Source organism: Rattus rattus, chromosome 6 (genome assembly GCF_011064425.1).
Source record: "Rattus rattus isolate New Zealand chromosome 6, Rrattus_CSIRO_v1, whole genome shotgun sequence".
In the NCBI taxonomy this organism is placed as follows: Eukaryota; Metazoa; Chordata; class Mammalia; order Rodentia; family Muridae; genus Rattus; species Rattus rattus.
This window is the reverse complement of record NC_046159.1, coordinates 86,252,146-86,265,469: the sequence shown is the minus strand read 5'-3', so window position 1 is coordinate 86,265,469 and position 13,324 is coordinate 86,252,146.

Here is a 13,324-nt window from a genome sequence, read left to right as displayed (position 1 = left end):
ATCTCTTCACACTGGCTCAGCAATCAAGACTCTGAGAAGTGCTCCAAGTTCAGCTCTCGAAGCTGTAAGAGTGAGACCAGGTGACCTGGGGTAGGTTCTGCTGCCTTTCCTTTCATTTTCTAACTGCATGTTCACAGAAGACCAAAGCAAACAGGATGAGCAAAGTGACACGGGGAGCCTTGCATTCCCGTTAGGCTTTGGAAACTCCCTTCCCTGCCTGTCACTGGGACCTCTGAAAAGATGATCCTAATTGCCTTGTTCCCATGCTCTAGGCTGCTTTACCTCTCCAATTTGGGGAGAGAAGAGTCTTTTCTTTCCAAGTGACAGATGGTCTCCCCAGCCTGGTTTTGCTGCTTGCCCACATCCATCACTCTGTACCCTTTGGCTACTTTTGACAGCTTGAATGAATGAACTGATCTTCATCCCTGAAATGTCCTATGCTATTGCCTTCTGGGATATACTCACTCTTACTTATCTTCCTACAATGCTGACTGCACCCAGACCTTCCCTGACCCCTCCCACGAGCTACTTGCCACTTTGAGACGTCCTCCTTGGCTTCCGGGTGTTCTGTCTTTTCCAGTGGTGATTTCTGCACCATCCCTAGCAGCTTGCTGGCCTCAGCTGTGTCTCTGATCCCCACTTGTCAGCTGCACGCCCCTCGTTCTGACCTCCCAATTCTGAGTTTCACACTTTGGGTAAGAACTGCCTACTCATGACAGCATGGGTATTTAGCATCATCTATAACCAAACACGCCCCACAAGAGTCACTTCTCTTCTTTCTTTCCAAGTCTTCATATTACCCTCAGCCTGGAGATCATTGTTAGTTATCTGTGGTGGTTTGAATGATAATGGCCCCACAGGTTCATATGGTTGAATGCTTGGTCTCAACTTGGTGGAACTGTTTTGGAAGTATTAACAGATGTGGAGGAGTGCATTCTCTCTCTCTCTCTCTCTCTCTCTCTCTCTCTCTCTCTCTCTCTCTCTCTCTCTCTCTGCCTTGTGCTTATGGATCAGATGTGAGCTCTCAGCTACTGATCCAGAGCTATGTTTGCCTACCTGCTGCCAGGTCATGGATTCACCTCTGAAACTGTAAGACCCCTGCTCCATATACTCATTTTTCTTAGTGAAAATTTGTTCGCTCACATTTGTCATAGTGTTTCTTTACAGAAATAGAAAAGAAACTGTCTTGGTTAGGGTTTTACTGCTGTGAACAGACACCATGACCAAGGCAACTCTTATAAGGGCAACATTTAATTGGGGCTGGCTTACAAGTTCAGAGGGTCAGTCCATTATCATTAAGGTGGGAGAGCATGACAGGGTCTGGGCAGGCATGGTGCAGGAGGAGAACAGAGTTCAACATCTTCATCTGAAGGCTGCTAGCAGAATCTGACTTCCAGGCAGCAAGGATGAGGGTCTTAAAGCCCAAACCCACAGTAACACACCTATTCCAAAAAGGCTACACCTATTCCAACAGTGTCATTCCCTGAGCCGAGCATAGACAAACCATCACAGTAACTGAGAAACTCTTTCTCTTCAGTCTGCCTCCATGTCCAATCTATCCTACCTCCACCCTAACTCTTTTTGTACCTACTTCCTCTCCATTACTTGCCTTCTTAGCTACCTCTGGGACTCTGGGCATCCCCACCTCCTTTCTAACAGAAATGTTGCCAGAATCCCCTTCATAATAGATAGATCTGTTCAGGGTCTGCACTTAGGAGTTTCCAAAACTTAAGGTCCCTTCTGGCCTTAGAATGTTGTGTTTCCTTCTAAATGATTTATTCTGGCATGCATAACAATTCATTCTCCAAAGTGGCCCATGTAAGGATAAATTATGTGGTAGCCCTGGTTGCTTTCATTAACTCGACACAAACCTAGACATATCTGCGGAAGAGACACTTCAAATAAGAAAATCCCCCCATTAAGTTGCTTGTAGCCAAGTCTATGAGGGTATTTTCTTAATTAGCAAATGATGTGGGAGGGTCCAGCCCACTGTGGGCAGTGCTACCCTGGGGAAGGTGGTCCTACATGACAAAAAGAAACCAGGCAGAGCAGGCCATGAGGAGCAAGTCCTAAGCAGCATTCTTCTATAGGTTCTGCTTTAGTTCTGGCTTCCGGGTTCCTGCCCTGACTTCCCTCAGAGATGGAGTGTGATCTGAGAGTTGAGAGGTAAAATAAAATTTTCTTACCCAAATTACTTTTGGTCATGGTCTTTATCACAACCATAGAAATCTAGGACAGTAGTCATCTTCTCATGGCTGTCAGGGTAAAAGCCAGATTTACTTGTCGTATGGCCTCTGCCATCTGCTATCCCATCCTCCTGGTAATCCATGTTGTCCTCTCATCCTGAAGGCTTTCTGCCATTTTCCACATCTCAAATCCATATTCTTCCTTGCTAAGCCAAATGGTCTCTTTTCTATGGAACCACATATCCTATCTGCTGCCCTCCCCTTCTGGGAAGATGAGCCCCTCCCCCGCTCCCCCCCCCACTTGTAGCAATTTCTCTAGATCTCTCTCACATCTCCCAGTGTGACTGTGGCACAACACCTGGCACACTGTGTGTCCTAAAAATGTCTTTTAAAGGGGGGCTTTGACAAAGGAAGTCGAGAGTATTTTCAGCTGGCTCTGATTAGAATGAAAAACTTTTACCTTTCATGTGGGATCTGCTCTAGAAAAATCTAACATGTCAGAGCCAAATCTTTCTTCTTCATCTATGGACTAATGAAGAGAAAAATGGCTACTGCCCAGACCTGCCCTTGTGAACTCAACGGAGTAATAAAAACAAGCCGTGCTGTTGAAATGGAGTGCTGAATCAAGAGTGGTGTACACGTTCTCTGCTCAGTCATCCATCTTCACAGCCCAGGGCCTATGTGGAGCGAAGGAAACCGAAGATTCTGGGATCTGACAGATGGCTAAATACAGCTGTTGCTTGCTCCCTGCCTTCCCTTGCTCCTCTCGGATGTGTCAGTGGCATGCTGGGAAAGCCTGGGTGACGGCAAACATCGCCATATCATAAGTACTGAGTGCAGCGCTGTCCACCCTGGGAATCCCAAGGCAGCCTGACACCCATTCTGCTTGAGGAGGCAAGGCAGGTCGTTTGGAGGATACTGTCTGGGTGGCAGGGTAAAGGATGAAGAGGCGCTCTTCAACCTGTCCAGGGTGATGCTGAGCTGTTAGTGCGAAGGAAGAGTTCTATGTTCATTAAGTTTGATAGAGTCATGGTTGTGCAAACCTGTAGTCACTGCATGCAGGAGGTTGAGAGAAGAGGATCATAAACTAGAGACTGGCTTGGGCTACAAAGTGAGACCCATAGTAAAAACTCAAAGAGCTTCGAGCCGTACAGCATTATAGAGTTCACCTCTTGAGTATGGAGGGCTGGGGTAGCTCATTGGTGAAATGTTTGCCGAACATGGTCAAAACCCTGTGCTCAATCCCAGCAAACCCTCCCACCCACAGCTGTCATGAATCTGATGATTTTCGAATGCTTGCAGGATCTAACGTACACTAGGAGAAATATGCTAGGTCTCAGAATACATATTGTTTATAAAACAATATCCTCAACAAATGGAAAGCACTTTAAAACTGTCTAGTATTTCAAAAACTATTCTTTTTATTAATATACTCATATGCATACGTATACATATACATATATAGAGAGACTTATATAGTGTGTATACTGATCACACATGACTTGATGGTTTTCCTGACTTATTAATGGGATAGAACCTTGAGTTTGAAAGAATTTGACCTCTGTCCTTTGATATCTTTTTTTTCCTTAAGGAAACAGTGACCCAGAATAATGAGATGACTTTGCCTAGAAAAGCAAGGAGACATTTAAGTTCTAGCTTAAGGGAGGGGCACTTGAGAGAGTGAATCCTTATGTCAGGACTGGTGGTTTATGTGTATAACCACAATAGTTGTCAAGCTGAGGCAGGCGAATTGCCACAAGAATGAGGCCAGCTTAGGTTTCATAGCAAGACCCTGTTTCAAAACACAGACTCCATTGATCATTGGATATCTTAGGACTTGCCTTCTGCAGAAATCCCTTTGTTTAGGAAGATGGTGAATCAGTAAGAGAGGAACCTAGGTCCTTTCTAGCTCCACCAAGGTACCCCAAATGTTTGGCTAATTCCGAGTAGGAATTCTCAGCGAAGCTTGGCTTGGGCATGGATAATGGCACCCTTGGGGAGGAAAGCGCCTGTTAGAACTGCATAGGGTCTTGGCCTGATACATGTATCTCCGAGCTGTTCTGTCAAGCAGCTCTCCTTTTGGGACCCACAGTTGCAGTTGACAAGTTGCATGGGGCACTGGCTGATGGGCAGCAGCAATGTAACACAGCAAATGAGCAAAGGCAGGGAGTGTCTGGATTTCATAAATCAGTATAAATTAAAGACAGTTTAGAAATCAATATCAGACTGTCAATTTTTCCTCATCCCATCCATGTAAGGAAATATTTGAAAAAGGAGGAGGAGGAAGAGGTAGTGGTGGTGGTGGTGGCGGGGATCATGAAAACAGAAAAGATGTCGTCATCTTGGATGATCGATAATTTCAAACATTGACTACATCTCGCACTTTATATATCACAGCTACCATACTGTCCTCATTTCCCCATGAACACTTCACTACAGATGTGCTGGTGTGCAAATCAGGCCCTGGAATTACTGCTCAGATAGATATAAACTTCTTCCCGAGGCTATTCACCCTCAAATGAGGAAATCTGAATGTTTTCTGCTTCACTCAACATGAAGGATAATTGTTTTAGGTCATTAAAAAAAACTCATTAAGTGGTTTGGAAAATTATACACAAGCCATTAGCCAGATTACAGTGAATATGAAAAGCAAGGCGGCTCCCATTATCTGGTTTATCAAGCTAGTGCCCTTGTCTGCTAATCACTACCACTCTAGAGTTGGTCACTGAGGGCAGAGAAGACTCGCTTCCATTTTCTCTTCTGCAGGTAGTCACTGAAGGCATTGACCTGGCTTCCCCAAATCCTTTAACCCTCAAAAGCATTCATGTGTCAAGTTACATGCATTGTATGCATGGTAGGCCCTTGTGCTTTTATTTAGTTAGTTTTGAGATAGGGTGTGTGTGTGTATGTATGTGTGTGTCTGTGTTTGTGTGTGTCTGTGTCTGTATGTGTCTGTGTCTGTATGTCTGTGTGTCTGTGTCTGTGCATGTCTGTGTGTCTGTGTGTGTGTGTGTCTGTGTATGTGTGTGTCTGTGTGTGTGTCTGTGTGTATGTCTGTGTGTGCGTGTGCGTGTGCGTGTGTGTGGTGTGTGTGTGTGTGTGTGTGTATGTCTGTGTGTGTGTGTGTCTGTGTGTGTGTGTCTGTGTGTGTGTGTGTGTGTGTGTGTGTGTGTGTGTGTGTGTGTGTGTGTGTGTGTGCCTGTTGTCAGTGCTGATCTTGATTTCCTGCGATCAAGCCCTCCTTTTCTCTTAGCCCTGCTGGTAGCTGGGATCCCAGGAGGATTCTACCACATCCAGCTTATATTTTGTTTTGCAAGGTCTCTATCTAAGTTTCTCTGTGAACTCCAAAAGACACTCCTGCCACTGAAATGCAGGAGCTATTATCAGAAGGAAATACACTGGCATTTAATACGGTCTAAAGTGGAATCCTAATTGTAGCTGTCATCCTCATAGCCACTATTGGTCCTACCAATCGTTATTTGGGGGTCTTGGGCTTGAAGAAACAGGAAGCTCCATTTGTTACGATATATTTGAGAAGCCAGATTTGTTGAAAGACTATCTTTTACCAAAAAGATTCCAGATGTTATCTAAAGCCTCCTTGGAATCTCAGTGCATCACCGTCACAGTTTATTGCCAACCATAAGAAATTGAAATCATCATTTTGAAACCTTCCCAGCTGCCGTTTACACAGATCAAGTCTGATGTTGCATCCTAAAAGGTTTTCAGGCTTGTCCCTTTTGCTAGCTTTACAGAAGTAAGCAATTTCTGGAAATGTTTGTACCTCTCTCCTCCTGTATTCCTCACGGTCAAACCTGATTCAGGCTGGCTGAGGAGCTGCCATACCCAGCAAGTGTGAGGGTCTGAGTGCCATGGAAATGCTAGGAGGGCCCAGGGGCCTATCTTTAATTCCTGTCTTGAAGACTGAGACAGGGCCTTCTAAGAACACCATAGGGAGGTGTGGGATGATGTCACAGGCGAGGCAGGTACAAGATAGGAGGCCTGTCATTGGACGAGAAGGAAGGATGGGCGGGAGAAAAGTTTGAAGGAAGAGGAGGAGACTGGAATGGAAAGGAGGAGAGACAGGAGGGAGAGGGAGAGAATCAGTGGCAGGACAATATGGCGGGTGATTCCGCTCTGTGTATATTTCCAGGTTGTTATTAATGTTCTTAAAGGATGTATGGTACTGGGTTTCGTATGATTAGGTGGGCAATTATATTTTATCAATTGGGCCAAAGGTTATTGTGTTGTATGTTCTTTCATGTAGCGATTTAAGTGTAAGAAAGTGTGGTGGCTGGTCTGGGATGCCACAGAATTGGGATGTGTGTTTCTGGCATGGAAACCTGCCTTGGGAACTAGATAGGTAGAGAGATTGCTGCCAGGCTCAGAGAGAGGCCTTCGGCAGTGTGATATGGGATGGAGCAGAGCGGATGAGAGGCTTTGTTGACTGAGACTTAAAATATCTTGGGGCACTGTGGTGCAGGACCTAGTGGGGATAAAAGACAATCATACTTTTATATTTTTTTATATTTTTACAACAGGAAGGTGCCAAGTGAGACTAGCTACATTAGTGACTTCCCCCACCTCAATGAATAAGGTGGGAGAATGATCGAAAATGATCCTGACATTATTTGGGGCCTCCATATATACACACACTCACATGTACCAACCTAAGTGTTCCCACACTTATGCAAACACACGCACACTCACACGCACATGCACAGAAGTGCCTCACTGCTTTACGGCATCCTTTCGGTTTTGGTTTACCCTGTAAGTCTGCATTTTTTTTAAGTGTCACATTTTATTTTCCCTTCTGTTTGATTTACTCAAGGCTTCTGATGCTTATGTGCTATAACATGTTCTAAATTCGTGGAGGAAAACGACACTTCCTTGTAAAATCTGATTGAATTATTTCATGAGCTGGAGGACTGTCTGTTTTGAGGGGGCAGCCGTAGGAAGCTTTAACATGAGCCTTCTAAAGAACTGAGGGTCTGTTCACTTGCACTTCGTCAACCCATTCTGCTTCTGAGGGTGCTATGAGGATGTGAGCATCCCATCAATCCTGGGGAGTCTCCCAATTCTGTTACCACCATTGTAGAGCCATATCCTGTTTCAAAATCTTTGATGAAAATACATAATATTTTTCACTCTAAGCATTTTAAGCGTGTAGTTCAGGGGCATTAAGTATATTTACCTGACATGTAATACTGCATCTTTTTGTTTTTTTAATTCTTGGGTCACTGTAACAGTCTTTAAAATGCAGCTTGGGAACTGGTGGTACAGCTCAGTGGCACGGCACCTGCTTGGCATGGACAAAATGCCTGGTTTGACCCCCCCAACATCCAAACCAAAATAGACCAGAACAAGAATCCCCTTTGCCTTCTGACCTAGTGCCAGTAAGGAGAGAAACAGAAGTCTTTGCTGCCTTCTGACTGTTGGCCAGAGGAAAAGCAAAGGTACACTCTTTGTCAGCTCTGGCCTTCAGACTTCTTAAAGTCAGACCCAGCAAAGGTCTCGGGCAAGGAAGCACTAGTACAGGCTAGATAGGATCTGTCTTTGTATTTATTTCAGCTCAGAACAGCACAGCCCAAACAACTGTTTTAGAATGTATAGAAATCATACATGTTCTTAAAAGTCTCATTGCCATTAGAGGCCTAGCCCCCCAAAGCACACACTCACAAAAGTTTATTTAGAAGTAAAATCTTTAGCTTTAAAATATTCAGGAGAAATGATTTCTACGTAGGTTCCAGTGGATGGGCCTACCCCCATGCAATACTGACAGCACTAAGTGTGTTCAGTGGGTTAAACTCACACACACACACACACACACACACACACACACACACACACACACACAAGAACTTGGGAGGGAAGTGTCAGGTATGGAAAGAGTTGGAGAGGAGAGAGTTGGGGATGGATTTGATCAAAAAACACATTCATGTATAAGATTCTCAAATTCTTAAGTTTTAAATTTAAAGTAATGAGGAGCCACACCTTTCACAGGGCCAACCCTGGCATGGACGGACACTAAGACCGGAAAGTGTGCCGTGCCTCAGCCGAAGCAGGGGGTCGGTCGGCCAGTCCACAGCCACAGCATCCCTGGTCCCATGGGAGGCGCCAGGAAGGGAGTCGGAGGATACCAGGGAGGATGCGGACAGTTTCTCCTCAAGCCCTTGGCAGTGCTACTCTGTAGCACTAGATGTCAGTGTGGACTTTTCCAGCCGCCTCGTTTTCACCTTCCAATGTAGCAGACAGCAGCTTAGGGCCTTTCTTTAACACGGGGCTGTCTTCAGAACCGGCATTTCAGCAAGCATTTTGTCTATTTTAATATTTCCGTCTTCCAGCATCTTCAAAAACCTCAAACAGCTCTAAGTTAAAGGCTGCTCTTTTAAATACAACTTGCTAAGCTCCGTGTTCGTGTTCGTCAGGAAGGCTGCCTGCAAGGACGCCCAAGGCAAGCAATGGAAAGTTCCGCTCGGGGGTCTTAAAAGTAGCGCTGTCAGTCAGAAACCTGCAGGCCCAGCCTCAGGAAGCCACAGTGTCCTCCCCTGCCAACATTGTTCTCAAAGAGGGGGCAGGAAGCTGTGGTAAAGTATTTATGATTACATGAGGTACGGTGGCCTTGTTTAATAGTTTTGGGTTTTTGGCTGTCTTTTTTTTTTTTTTTTTTTTTTTTTGAGATAGTAATCAGGAGATTTCTGCATCCTTGAGGAAAAGTCACTGTGCTGTTATCACTGACACAGGAGTTATCTGGGACTGGGTAGCTTAGACCAGCACAAATTCATAGCTTCTGAAGGTCACTGAGCTCAAATCAAGGTTCAGACAAAGAGCTATTTCCTGCTAGAGCCTCCTGAAGATCCTCTCCAGGCTTTTTTGGCTTGCCCCTCACCCCTACTCCTCTGCCTCCAAAACCAACACTGATCAATCCAGTCTCCCCTCACCCCTGAGGAGGGAGTAGAACCTCTAGGGTACATTCTCAATTACCCCCCACCCAATTTTTTTTTTAATGTTTTTATTTTGAAGCACTAGTTCACGACTGGCCCAGACAGGCCCTGAATTTGTAATCTTCTTGCTTCAGCCTCTGTGGCAGCTCAGGTTACAGATCTGGGCTACCAAGCTTGGCTCTAGCTAGCCTTTCTTAGTGTCACTTTAGCCTGTCTCTCCTGTTTGCCTCTTTTGCTTATGAAGAACTGAGCCACCTGCCAAGGCCATCTTGCCACTAACCCTGGGTTACCCCACTAACCCTGCTGCCCCTGGTGACCCCTACTTTCAGGATGACTGGGTGAGTACAAGCATGAACAGCACTGAGAAGAATTAACCCCAGCGCTGGGGGAGACAGGCTCAAAGACAACCAAAAGGCTGGATGTGACACAGTAGGAGAGTGTCGGTTTAGGATGCCCTGGTTTCAGCCCTCAACACGACAAACAAAACCAAACACCCAGTTTGATCCTTTGCCTTGCGGCAAACGAAAGGTTGATTTCCTTTTGGCTGCACAGAGCTGAGTTTAGTTCCTCTTCCCAAGCAGCCTGTCCCTTCATGTTTACACCCGGTACCGAAAGCGCTGTCCAGAGAGTTTGTGTACCGTCTTTGCTTCTCCCTTCTTTCAGACGGCCTGTCACTAGCCTTCAGGGCTCTCTACTCCTCTTGTCCCCATGCCTACATCTGATCCTAAGGGGTGTTCCTCTCTCCCGTTAATCCATTCTCCAAAATGCTGCTGGAGATAAGCTATCCTTTCAAAAATCCAAATACGACCGACATCGCTAGGGCTGCCGAGGAGAGCAGTTCTCCTTCGTGTTCTGGATCTTCGCCCAGCAGGCCAAGGCAGCTGGACTCTGTCCCAGCCCACTCTTCAGCTGGTTCTCAGACGTCCTCGTCTCCTCCTCTTCATTCCAGCTAGTGAAATGCTCGCAGTTACTCAGATGCTCAAAGCTCTCCTTCGCCTTCAGGCTCCTACGGTTTAGGAGACCTGCAGATGCCTAAGGCCACTGTCTCAAGATTTGGGGGGCACTTGTGGAACTGCATCTTTGTTCTTCACTCAACTTCCATCCTGTGGCTCCAGGGTGCAGTTACGCTGTACTTGAGCCATCCAGGCACGGTGGCTACAGGCCGTACAGTTTTGTGGGTCCTTGATGGACTTTGTGCATCTAGTGCAAACTAAGACATTACACACGGGACGCTAATGTTTGCTTATGAATGAAGATATCTTCCACAGGGGTCCAGATGTCTCTTAATGTTTCTGTGTATCAGGGATGACCCTGCCCCAGGCTATGTTCCAAAACCCGTTGGTTCAGATCTGGATCTCTAGAGTTCAGCCAAAGACCAGCTAGCCCCTGGGAAACAGAGGGTGTGGTAGCCTGACCAGTAGCTCTTACCACCCAGTTTGCTTTCTCATTCTTGGCAAGAGTTAGTCCTGCATTGCTGACCTTACTCTTTTGCCCACCTGCCCTAATGTGGGGCAAAGATCATTCAGGAACCACTGCAAGGGAGTTGGCCACTTGAAGCATAGACTACTTTGACAGAAAAAGATAGAGGGTAACAAACTTGGCATGGTAATAACAGTTAGCTAAACCAGGGCCAACCCAAGGCCTGCATTAATTACTACTCCCTGCCATTATGAGCCACAACAGGCCCTGCCTGAAGACTGCCTCAGAGCTCTGGGGAAGCGCACACTGAGGGGAGTTAGAGTGATTGGAGACTAGAGCCCCTGTGCTTGGGAGGTTTACACAACCTAGGCCTAAAATATAGAGCTTGGCTCTATTGAGGCTTTGGGCTACCCTTGAGGAGGAGGTGGTACTGGGAAATGTTTTATACTACGTTTTAATCATTCATGTATTACCATAGGGATCCGTGAAAGTAGGAGGCTGGGCGGTTGGAGGAGAACACATGCATTATGTAGCAGAGAGCTATTTTTTCCTCTAAGTTCCTTTTCACTTCTATAGGCTGGGAAATCCCCTTGGTACTGGGCCCATGATACTCTCTCCACCATGTTTTATACGTTTGCAACAGTATGGCCCCAGTAAAGTCTTTTATAACACTGTGGAATGTAGGAATGAGAGCAAAGTGTCATAGGTTATGTTTGTTTGGTGTTAAGGCGTTTGTGCGTGTCTGGGGAGTGAGTGTATGTGTGTTCATGGATATTTTCAGGTGTCTACGCATGCATGCGGAGACCAGAGAGCAATTTTGGTTGTTATTCACTAGAAACTCTCCACATTATTATTATTACCACTATTATTATTGTTATTATTACAGTTATCTTCTTTTTTTTTTTTTTTTTCTGAGACAGGGTCTCTCTGTGTAGCCCTGTCTGTCCTGGAACTCACTCTGAAGTACCAGCTGCTTGGCTGGCCTAGAACTCAGAGATCTGCCTGCCTCTGCCTCCCATGTGCCCACCAGCTCTTTTTTTTTCCTCTTCTTTTCTTTGAGTCAGAGTCTCTTCACTGAGTCCTGGAGCTTAGCTTACTGATTAGGGTAGGATGGCTCAGTGAGCTCCAGGAATCCTCCTATGTCCATCTCCCTGGAGACAGGATTACAAGCCATACTTCCATGCCTGTTTTTTCTCATGGTCCTGGAGTCTGAATGCTGGTTGGCATTTTTTGTGTGGTAAACACTTTATAGACCAAGCTGTCTCCTCAGCCCAGGATGCTGGTTTTTTTTTGTTTTTTTTTTAATTAAAATATTGTTTACAAGCCAAAGTGAACTGAGAGTGAAATATAATACATTTAATCTCTTACTAATAACTTTAAACTAGTTTGATAAGCAAAAATCAAGTTATTTTTATTAGCAGGTGCTGACATTCTGCCTTAGCTGTTTGAGAAATGAAAGTCATTCCAAAATCTATGTGAAACATAACATAGGGCTTTGCTAACCAGCTGGTTAACGTGAAGCATTTTTGTGACACACTGAAGCCTGTTTATAGCACCAAAGACTGTTCAAAGTGTTAGCTACCTTATAAAATAAAGTTGTTTTTTTAAAATTATTTTCAAATAACCTCTGGCTTTTCTATATATGTTTTACCAGTCAAGCCATATGGTGATGTACGTACTAGTAATGATTACTAAGCAGTCACAAATAATACCTGAAGGCTGAACAATGTACTTCTGTTGTACGAAATAGTGAAGTCAAGTCCACTAAATTTTAGCACACTTGAAACTGTATAGTATCACAGCATGCTACAGAAAATAGGCATATTATTATCCCATGATAGGTAGGACAACGGATTTCCAAGTATTTTCAAATAGACAGTGGATCCTCTGAGACTCTCAGCTTCTCTGAGACTGGCTTTATGGTCACATACACTTTATACGTTATAAGAAACAGGTTTAGCTAAGGCAAAGGGCTTGGCTTGTCCCCAAACACAAAGCAGCACTGAATAGAATCAAGGTCTAACCCCGGTTTGACCATACTACTCTGGTGTGTACTTACAATCTTGTCCTGATTGGCTTCCCATTAAAGACCCAATGGAGGTACCAGAGGAAGAACACTTTATAAAGGAACACTTAAGAACAAGTTTCTTACGTGTGAAGAACTGGTGGGGTGTGACGAAGCTACAGATTGTAAGTGAAGTCCCAGCCACCTGGCAATGAAACACAGTCTTCAGGAGGGTCACTATCTGGAGAGAGGAGAGAAGGCCCAGAGAAGCAGACCAAGGAAAGAACAGAGAAGAGTCCCCTCTAAACCACTGCTGTCAAAGAGTAGTAATGCAAGTGATGAGTGGCTGTCAAGGATCCGTTTAGGGCCAGACAGGTGGCTCAAGCAAGTAAAGGCACTAATCACCCAGAACCCACATGGTAGAAGGAAAGAACTCCTGCGAGTCGTCCTCTGACACCACACGAAGGCCACAGCATGATGTAGTCACATACATAGGTAACACAAATAAATATGTAAAAAACATTTTTTTTAAAAAAAAGAGTAATTTTGGTGTGACAGGAAAACATGAATGTATGCATTCACTGAAAAGCTGCTATACTGCCATAGACTGTTGAACGTCTAATGAGTACCATGACTATGAGGCCATTGTCACATAGCACTGTCTTCAGCTCTGGGAACGGGGTGACTGGTAACATGTGCAGGGAAAAGACATTAACCACATGATGTAATACAAGACATTTTATATAAAAGCTCAGAGTAGTTATATATCATGT